Raw genomic sequence first — 11,330 nt, 5'->3', positions numbered from 1 at the left:
TCAAGAGGAATGCTTCTTCTTTTCTTGTTTGTTTTTTTTAGTGTGTCATACAATTTGTATAGAATAGATCAGCATGTTTCTTTGAAGAAAAGTCAATGGCTTTTCTGGAAGCCATGTTTGGTATTTTTGATTGCTAAGAAGTGGTTAAGCAAGAACAGTGATAAAATCTTCATAGCACAGGTCCATTGACTCCTTAGACATGCAAGTCCCTTTGAGGATCTGAGCCCAGGTTATTTGTTTCTCCTGCCTTTCTGACCAAACCTGGCTTAGCTTGAAATACATTCCAGAGTACAGCTGGATAAAGAGAACAGAGACCGAAAGAAGGAAATGTTTATAAAAAGTTTCTACTAGTTGTTTATCAGTACTTCATAAACAAAATTCAAGTAACCTTCACAGAGTTCACAGATGCACTCTAAGTTCAAATAAAGGTTGATCTGAGAGTTTTAGTACTGTTGAAAATCCATAGGAAAGATTTTTTTCTGCAGGAGTTCTTTCTAGAGGTGGATTTTTGTTTTAATACAAGAGTGACAAATGTTGTAACTGTTTCTTGATGGGAAAAATTCTAGTGTAAAGATCTATAGAATGTGATTTTTCCTTTAAAAATGCTTCTTTCAAATCCAGATGACTAAGTTGTTCAAGCCAGTCTATAGAAAATACAGATATTACTAAGGTTTCATAGTGTTCCCATTAGTAACAAAATGTACATGGGCAATGGAAAGAGAACAAGCTATTATATCTCTCTGTAATTGGACATGGATCTAAATGTTTAAGGAATTTCGATTGCAGAACCATGTTTTATAAAGCTTTTGCTGGACTTGCGCTCCATTTAAGTGCCATGTCTCCAGGGGTGGAGGGTGATGCAAGTCTGCTGGTGGTCTGGGCACCACATCTCAGTGCTGTTCCTAAGTGGTAAACCAATTTAATAACTTCAGGACTTGCACTTACACAGAATCACAGAATCACAGAATCACTGAGGTTGGAAGGGACCTCTGGAGATCATCTAGTCCAACCCACCTGCTCAAGAAGGGTCACCTAGAGCACATTGCACAGGATTGCATCCAGGCGCGTTTTGAATATCTCCAGAGAAGGAGACTCCACCACCAAAACACGGAGGGTTTTGTCAGTGTTCCAGAAATGCTGTGTCCACCCAGGGCACAGCTGGGGGGAGAAAGGCAAAAAAGGTCACTAGAAAAGGCAAGCTGCTGTATGTTTTCTGAATCTCACAAAGCAAAACAAGTAGCTGAAGTCCAAGCAGACAGACTTATCTATGTCTTTGCAGGACGTCTATTATTACAGAGTGGCAAGGACAGCAGGCTTTTTCTGGCACTTCTGAATACAAATGTATTTAGCACTCTTCCTGAGGGAAAATCATGTTGAATACAGTTTGGGGTTAGAATGAAAAGAGATCTAGCAAAGAAGCTTATAACATATATTTTCTCATAACACAGAAACTTATAGCATATCCATTTGCTGACAGTGAAACAGAGCTCCTTAAGCAGCATCTTACCCTCATATGGCAGGAGAGGTGGAGAGGGAATAAGGGGGCAGTAATGAAAATTTTCTGACTTCTTTTTGCCATGTATTGGCTCACCAGTCAGACGATCTCCATGTACTGGATTGACTGGGGAAGGTATTTCCTCTTCTGACACTCGTGTCTCTTAGAGACTGGTACTACATTCAAAGAAAAGTTACCCCCTTCTCAGCCCCTTCTTACAAGACTTGAAAAGCCCTGCTTCCACAGCTCCCACAGTCCTTCATTGAGTTATACTGTTCCGCACTACTTAAGTCACTAGACCCAAAGCTGCGGTGTTATTTGTAAGAGAGTGAGAAGAAATGATGCTTATCCAAGCTCTAGTCAGCCCCCCGCCCCACCTCACAAAATCCTACCAAACAATCTTAAGTTGCTAAGCTTTAAAAACTTTAAAAATGGGTTATTATGGAAAGGCAAAAAGGCCAGGAAGTTGGGAACCTACACGCTAAGTCTCAGCCCAGTGTGAATCAAAGTGACAGTTATGAAGTCTTGGAAAATGGCAATTGTAATGAAAACGTCTACTGACCCTTGACTAATAGTGTCAGCAACCCAACAGTGCTTAATTATTAAAATCCACACATGTCCTGCATTGACAGCCCAGTGTTTTGAACTGTGCTGTTCTGGTGAAGGGGAGGAAACAACAAATAGCAGTAACAAACCACCCTTCTTTATTTATTCTCATCTGCGCTCTCCTTTTGCTGATTCCTTTCCACAATAGAGTTAGAAAGGTCAACGTGATTACATTTTCCATGAGTTTGTTAAGAATCACTGTTTCCCCTAATAAACAAGACACAAACTGCAACAACTGTGAACGAGGAAGTATTTGTGTAATCTCTATCTTAGTAATGGAGGACATGTTGTAGTGCTATATGTTGAATTCAATAACAATATTAGGGTCACAGGATCATAGGAAAATTCAGGTTGGAAAGGATCTCAGAAGGTCATCTAGTCCAAACTCCAAGGAAATGAATTGCACCTTTTTAGTCTAGTGTTGAAGTTCTGCAGGAGAAGTTGCCTTTATTTCCAATGCTATCAAGAACCTGATCAGGTGGGAAAAAAGTTTAGGTCCTGTCAAAAAAAAGAGGATATCCATTAACTTCAGGGATTGCTGTATGTTGTACTAGACTACACACCCATTCTTCTGCCAGAATGATATTTCCTCTTTCTCTCCCCCCACCCTGCTTTTGTTTAATTCTTCTCCCTCCTTTTATTTAAATAGTAATGGAGGCAAATTCCTACTGGAATATGCTTATGGTGAGAGCACTGGAATGTCTGAGAAGCTGATAGGGGTATTCATGAGCAGCTAACTAAAATGCTTATAAAATAATCTGAATGTGCTGAGTTATCTGCTCTAAGTGATAGATCTTGTTAGCAGGATATATACAGCTGATGTTTCAAACCTCTTTAGACACTTAGAATAGTTAAAAAATTGTATTTTAACTATGGGACATTTAAGAATATAAAAACCCAGTATGTGTTGAGGACAGTGACGTGATCATAAAGATCTTCATATCTTATTGAAATGGCCTTTCCATCCCTGGAAATTTATGCACATGCACATATGTTTATATATTTATTAATATGTTAAAATATTTATTAATATGTTTGTATGTGCATGTGCATCTGTATATGTATGATGCTAGAACTCCAAGAGTGTTGGAAAACTTCTAAAGGTGGACAAAAAGTCTCATCTGATAACACTGGTCTCCTAATGGTAAATACTGGAAAGAGTTGTCCCTGTCAACGTAAAGCTGTTGTCAGCTTGGTTAGCCTCATCCTTGCCACATGACCTTTAAACATTTACTGAGCCAAAAGTGGAAGTGCTGGATCCAGTCTGAGAGCAACAGAGCAGTGCGTTTGTGCTGAGGCCAGTGTCTATCCAAGAAGTACCAAACCAGTTGCACTTGAGCAGTAGTTGCAGGGCCAATCTTCTGCCTTTTGGATGAGGGAAGAGACCAGCTGGGTCAGTGTTCCCGAAAGGAGGAGGCACCCTCCAGAGCAAGTGAGGAGACTACCATAACGCTAGTTCAGCCCTTCAGATGTTCCCACCTCTAATCACGCCTCTTTTAGGTTCCAGTCCTCCAAAAATGTGCCACATGTTTAACTTAAACATGTACTTTGCCTCACTGAGGCGGATGAAAATCAAAGTAAAATTCTTACAGGCTTGAGGTGTAAGTGGCAAACAAAATGCTAGCTCCTTTCATTCTGTACTCCCTCACGACATGGCTTCCTCTTGCTTTCAATTTCAAGATGAGACCTGTGTGGTCACTATCCCTCATGCAGTCTGGTTTGCTGTGACTGCAGCCTGGCATGTATTGCCCCAGATCATTCAGTCAAGCCCCTGGGCTCGGCGATCAGAGGGTCTCATTGCAGAGATTCTCAGTTCTGCAGAGAGCAGTTATCTTGCAGTACAGATGCAACTCTTGAAACCGAGATGCAATAAAATGTCTTTTTGTAGCTAATGAAAGTCGTCTTGGAAAGCGGGACTTCAAAGCATAAGTCATCTAGAAGTTTCTGGAAATATTACCTTAGTTTTATGAAAATCTTGGTAACAATTTTTCTGTGTCTTTCTGCTTCTCTTGTAAGGTAGAACATTCTAAGCTCCCTTGTAATTTTGTCATTAATTTTCAACCATTCTTTGCTTTTTAGAATCTTGAATATTAATCTGAATAAGAAGATCAGTATAAAACATACCAAGAATTGGTTTTCCAATGTAAGAAAAATACATCCATTTATTATCCCATTGGAATGTGTGTAGACTTTTGCTTGGGAAAGAAAATCAGAAATATTTTATGCCATATCAGGTATCAAAAATATATTGTGAGAAATATTTAACTTTTAGAATACTCAAGATAAAGTGTCACTACAGCTCACGGATGCATTTTTGCACTACCTGTACTCACAGAGTGGTAATGCACTGACCTCACATTTATACCAGTGAGTTATTTTGGATTTCTGTCTTTATCCGTCAGAGCACGACATGGCTTTTCAACAGTGGGCTTTTGGGTGATCCAGATACTACAGTTTCAATATTACTCTATGTTATCAAAGACTGTGCTTTCATTTTTAAACTCATGCTCAATATACTACCATAATCGCTGCATTTCCTTATAGATGGAAATAAACAATGCAATGAATGTAGGTATCAAAGTCTACTAATTCCAGTGTGAGAGTTTCTTCTTATTGAAATGTCATATGATGCTTTTGTATCTAGAGCAATACACAATTATCAAAGGAAATCACTTTAGCTTACTTTAACATTCATTTTAATATTTTATTTTTAGCCTCTCTGTAATAACAACATGATTGTAGAGAGCAAGTATCTCCCCTTCAATTTTATTTTAGGACAAGTATTAAAAAATTCATAGCACAAGGTGTGAAATTTAGTGTTTTTGTAACTCTGCTGACTTCAATGTTTTACTCCAGTGTTGAATTTGGTCCATTTGGAAAGCTTTGTGATTTTTTCTGTAGAGCTGAAGCTCCTCTTTTAAGCATTCTTCTACAGCTGACATGCATGTTAAGTAATACAGCTGCAGCCATCTGTAAAAGTTTGGAATTAATTTTCCTGTTGATTGCTGCAGCTTATTTCATTCCGCCTTTCTCTTCATATTTATAATACACAAAAAAATTCTCATTTCTTGAGAAAGCACTGCAGTTAGTTTCCTTCCCTTTTATATTACTTGTCAGTAAAGTAATCGATGCAACTGTTATCACTGGTACCCACACTAACTGCAGTATGAACATTGTCAGAAGAAATTTACTAAAATGTTAAATTAAATCAAGACATAAAGCAAATCTCTGTTTCTCTGATGAAAATTTGAGCCGAGAAAGGAAAAATAAAAGAAACAGAACTTTACAGATGAGCAGGTGGAGTACAGGGATGAATAAGAAAGAGAAGCTAAAAGAAATGAATGTTGCTACACAGAATTAAAAGCCTTTGGGGGGGGGGGGGAAAGAATGCATCTCTTTTGTTACCCTTCTATGTTTTTAAGTGCATGTGTGACTACTGGGCAAAGCTTGCCTTTTCAAGAGAAGAATCCACAGATGGGAAGCAGTTTTGTTAAAGAAAGCTGTGATAAAATAAGGAAAATGCAAGGCTTTTTTTGTTTTTTTAAAAATCTTGATTAGGACTAAAACATCCATGCTCAAAATAGCATTTTCCCCAGGCTTCAAAATCAGCATATGCCTTGAACAGGGAGGGAATTAGGTTTATGATTAAAAGTTTTTTCTGAGTCGAGTCTTTCATCTTAACTGTACTTACATTAGTGGGGTGACTGAGTAGAGGGAGGCTCTGTGGATCATGTTGTGCTTTGGAAATCACATCACCCAACAGAATTTCACAGAATATATTCCCCTACATATATGTATATATATAGGAAATATGCATATATGTAGGGGAAAATACTCTGTCCAGTTCTGTAGGGAGTATATTCCCCTACATATATGTGTGTGGGGAAAATACTCTATATTATATGTACATTTATATACGTATATGTATTGACCAATATCTGCTTCACTGGGACATGACTGTCAGTCCACCTGATTGATGTTGTATGCTACTTCTCCTGCTCTCCTACACCTCTACAGAAGCCAAAGAGAGGCAGTAGGAGTCATTAGCTCTGTGGCTGGGGATGACTGATATTTATCTAAGGTATTAATATTCCTCTAGTCTTCATAGCATCCTTTACTATACTCATGTCAGACTTACAAGGTACAGGAAATGGCTGTGGATATTTTGAGGCTCTTTGCTTAGCATGCTGGCATCACTGAATCCTGTTATTTAGGTGAATACTTCTGCTGCTCACCATGTAGGGCGACCTGGTCCCCTAGGATTACCCGCTGAGCTAGCAGGTATCTAAAATGCAAGTGGTGCTGTGGTGCTTATCAGAGAGTCCTAAGTGACACACGTATGATGTCTTTAACAAAGCAGGGAACTGAGTTAAGTTTTTGGGTTCTGGGCTTGTCCCCTCACTGTTATTTCTTTGTGAAGTGTGCCCAGTGTTTATACCTCATCTCTCTTCATACAGGCACGTTACCGCAGCACGGTCTCATGTTCAGTATCGCGCAACGCCGGCACTACCCTCTCCATTGCTGCACATGCTCCACTGAGCGAGCACTTACCCTTTCTGTGCCTAGGCGTGAAAGAAGGTATTTTGTGTAATACAGCACATCTGTGTATCAGATTTTAAACTGCATAATAGTTTAGTATGAAATATTTAAATTTCGGCCTGCTGGAAGGAGGAAATGTTTTCCTTGGGATAGTGGTACAAAATGATGTCTAAACTCTACTTCCTTTCTGTGCTCTGTGGAGAAGCATTATTCTCATTTCAACCTCTACCTAATGTTTTTTACACAACTGAGAGCGAGTGACTTATTGGCAACTACATTTTCTGGAGCAAATACATCTGCTGCTTGATGCAGCATTGTAAATAATGAATCTATTGAACATGTTTACACCTTGCCCTTCACAGGTGAATGAAAATCATCTCTGGATTTTAATGCTGGAATATCCCAGAGTACTTACGCATTGCTTCAAGTGAAAGAAAGGGCCACTCTTTTTATTGAAGGTAGTCTCCTTACAAGTGAATTTCATCCAAGTGTGAAGAAATATCAGTGACATTTGAAACTGAAGTATTTCTTCAGTAAAATTATCATGGCTATATATACCTTGGAGCCTCTTGACCCAAATGAGTAGACAGGATTCAGAGTCTCACCAAGTAGTTTCTTTTAGCTGGAGGAACTGTTTAAGTCAGTCAGGGAAATGACTCATTATGACTTGATTGTAAGTTATTGTAAGTAAACCTCCCTGTCATGGTGGTGTGTTTCTGTCTCTAAACACAAGAACCAGGTTGTCTTTGTCCACAGTTTCCAGCCCTGTCTGTGGGGCAAGTGCTTTGCCTGAAGGCAAAGCTGTTTCACGGCGGGCCACGCTATCAGACCTTCTCCCCCTCCTCGAAAGCCTCCTGTCCAGTGTCAGGGCAGTTTCATGGTCAGGCTTTGCACGGCGCGGCGGAGCTCAGCCCCTCTTCACCACTGTCTTCCCGCACCGTGTGCTCTGCCCTCAGCGATGCCCTCCTGCTGCCTGGCGAGAGATGGGAAATGCTGGGAACGGGATCACTAAACTGGTCCGGGTCAAAAGCAAACAAGCCTACAGAAGAGGCGCGTATAATCCAGCATTGCCCCTGATTCCTCATGTCGTGACCTCACGTCCTCACGGGCAGCGCGGGTTGGTGCCTGGCCGCTGGCGCTCGGCCCCCACTAGCGCCCGAAGGCATCGGTGGCTCCAGCCCCAGTGCAGCGCCGTGTCTCGCAGCAGGAGCACCGGCGCTGGCCGCCCTGTCCCTCGCTGTTTATTCCTCCTTCCGCCTTACCTGTCGGGAGAAAGGACTGGAAAGCTGCGTGGCCGAACTGATCTCCGCTTTGGCGTTACATTTAACCCGGGTTGCTTCCCTGATCCGCTTCCCTGTGCAGCCCACAGAAAGTTGTGGCATGAGTTGGTGTTTGGGCCTCAAGAGGAAAGAAGAGTCAGCTCCAGGCTGGGCCTTTCTTTGCCACTTCGTGCCTGTAGCAGGGCTTTCTATTGTCTTAGCTGTCATGAAACTAAAAGCTATTTAATCCCGTCATTATCTAACAGAAGTAACAAGTGGCTCTTGTACCCATCAGTTCAGGAACACAGAGCTCTGTGTTTGCCCACAGATCAAAGGCACGCTGCTGCCAGCCACCCACACAGTTACACGTATATTGGTCTTACGGAAGTGCAGTTTTCCCTGCATCCCACCCCCAGCTAACCTCTGCGTGCCCCGAGGCTGATAGTTACCCCCCTCCCTCTGCCTCTGCTTGTCCTGTGAGGGCAGCAACAGTATCCTTTTTCCTTCTGCTAACCTCCCACTCTGCTCTTCAGGTGCTCACCACCTTTTTTCTCCAGTTTTCTAAATGTTTAATATAATCGAGCTAAACTCAGTGCAATTGCCTGCAGCCAGTATTTAGCTTGAGGTTGCTGCTTCTGTTTTAGGTCTGGAGCAGAGCTCATAAGCCTGAAAGCTTGCCTGTTTTCTACCAGCTATATCAGTTGGTCTAATAAAAATCATTACAGTTCCATACAAATATAGCCTCATTTATATACTTAGACAGTCTCAGCAACAGCACAGCGACCCATCAATACATACATATATGTGCATACATAAATATACGAAAAAATTAATGATGCACACAAGCATACATATTTGTATCTGAAACTGGCATTTTCAACAATGGACCAAAACAGAAGAGTCATTAATGTAGAGTTTAAATTATTTGCTTCACTTGCTGGTCAAAAAAATTATTTAAAATAATATTTTCATTTGGTTTATGTTGGGTTTACTCCTTAAAAATAAAATTAGCTGAACTCTTTGAAAAGCATTTTAATTGTTTAGAAACAAAAAGTGTGCCATTCATGCTGCTATATAGGACTGACCACTTTTTAGCTGAATCTCTTTAGCTGCCTGCAAATCAGGTTGTAAAAGTTATACAGTAGTGTAACAAAGAAAGTTTAAAAGAACTTTGTTCTTTGAGAAAAGATGAAGATGTTTTCACTGGGAATGTTTTGTCCTTTCTGGCATATTATGGGACAAGGGGACATCATGTTCCCATCCAGCAACACTTAATCCATGCTGCTCTCATGTTTGCAGCCCTGTCCTGATTTCCCTGGATGCTCACGAGGAGTTCAGCTGTGCTCTGGGCTGTTAACGTGCTCGGCTTGCTGTCCTGGTGTCGCCACATGTAATAGCACTGCTGCTGCCTGTGCCTTGAAACTTTTCAAGTGGAATGCAAGATGGGAAATTGCACGGCATAGGGGTAACATACTTTGGGTTATAGCGCAGGGCGTTACATGATGTGAGCCACTATGGTCCAAATCACCCATAGGGCACACGGGAGGGGAAGAGGAAATGGTTGCCGTAACGGCCAGTTGCTCCTCAGATACCCCCCCTCATGCATTCACTGCATTCCACCCGCTCCTGCAGGGGTGGTTGTTTCCTCCTGAGCAGCATGGAAGATCACAGCGCAAGTTAACTATACTGCCTTTTTGTTTAGCTCTGCTCTCCTAGAGGTGAGGTTTTCCGTTTTCCAGAAATTTGTGCTCTCAGTTGTAGCGAATGCAGAAGAGCTGCAATAAATCATTCTGTTTGGAAGCATCCACACAGGTATCAGTAGCAGCAGAAGGTATAAATATTCAGGTTAGCCTTCTTCGAAACGAAAAATTCCAATAGTCTGATTCAAAATTAATTGTTAAGAAATATAGGCTAATTATCACTAAAAGTAGCTGAAATAGTCAAAATGAAATGTCAGTGTTTTTATTGATTTTAAAAGATTTTGCTTTTTTAGCATGTTTTTTGTTTTTAACATTTTAAAGATATTGTGTTTCTTCCTCATTCTGATTTAACTTTAAGAAAAATATAAGCGGGCAGAAAAAACATTTCCTGTCCAGTTGTAGTTTTGATGGTCTTTGACTAAATGCCTGACATTTTATTCACCACTGCATAACTGCAGCTACCATGGATGTGGCTGCATTCAAATTTATGGAATTATACAAGTATGAAACTGAATCACTCTAGTGATTAATTAGGCTCACTGAATTACAATGAAAGCCAAATCTAGGACTGTGGAAAGGACCTTTGCTCAGGAATGTTGGCAGAAACACTTTTAAAGTAAAGATAGGATTCATTTTCTTCTAAGTGCATTATTATTTGAATTGATTGTGTCACACCCACAGGGGAGAAAGCAGTTTTACATTTCAAGTTATTAGTGGCAATGCTTATGAGGTGAAAAACATTACCTAGACTGAAATACACTTCCATGCCTATTCACTCGCGTATGCTGTTCCTTATGACATGTTATATGACAATGTTCTGAATATTACATTCAGCGCTGCCAAGTTAGGAATAAATTTACTCAAGTAGTTAATCTTTGTTATCAGGCCTGGACAGTTTTTTTTTTTTTTTCCCCAGAGCTCTGCAATATTCTTAATTTCTTTCTGCTACCAACAGCAGATAATTACCTTCTAGCATTGCTATTTTATGCACTGAAAACTGACACTTCCTTCTGTTTTAGTATCAGTTCCTTGTGCAGAATTCTTTGTAGTGCTTTAATTAACCTGGCATGATGATCTCAGTACAGCCCCAAATAAAATTAACATCAAACACTCATATGGAATTGTTCTGTGAGATAGCTTGAGAGATGAACATGTACCATATGGTAATCTTTAAAAATAAAACCTGCCAAATAGCATATTTGATGTGACTATCCTGACATACTCATAGGATTGTAAAAATCAAAAATAATTCTGAGCACTGCTCATTTCAAAGCATCCCAAAATATTTTATACATGCTATCTATCTTTCTAAAATCAGCTCACCTATCACTTAAAAGCAGCTACTTCTGCAGTGAAATGCAGCAGTTATTGCAGTAAAGCACAGCAAATTGGAACAGCAATTTTAGGGCAGGTAATGAAGACAAATGACATATCTTATTTAAACTGCAGGGGCAGAAGGTAATTACCCAAATCTGAAGCTGGCTGAGATATCAGATCTAGCACCTCTCTTGCAGAAAAGTGTCAGTCATGATTTTATGGGTGGGTGATGTTAAAATAGAACATGAGCAAAGCCTGGTAACAAACACCTATCAAGTAAACAAGTTGGATTCTGGGGGAGAAGAAGTCCTATTCGCATTTATGTGTTCAAGAACATCAGTTATGTCTTTGCTGCACCCCACTGCTGGATAGATGAGGATTTAGAACTGATTTTATGGGCATGATCTAAAATCC

Source organism: Apteryx mantelli, chromosome 5 (genome assembly GCF_036417845.1).
Source record: "Apteryx mantelli isolate bAptMan1 chromosome 5, bAptMan1.hap1, whole genome shotgun sequence".
Taxonomy (NCBI): Eukaryota; Metazoa; Chordata; class Aves; order Apterygiformes; family Apterygidae; genus Apteryx; species Apteryx mantelli.
This window is presented reverse-complemented; position numbering follows the sequence as displayed.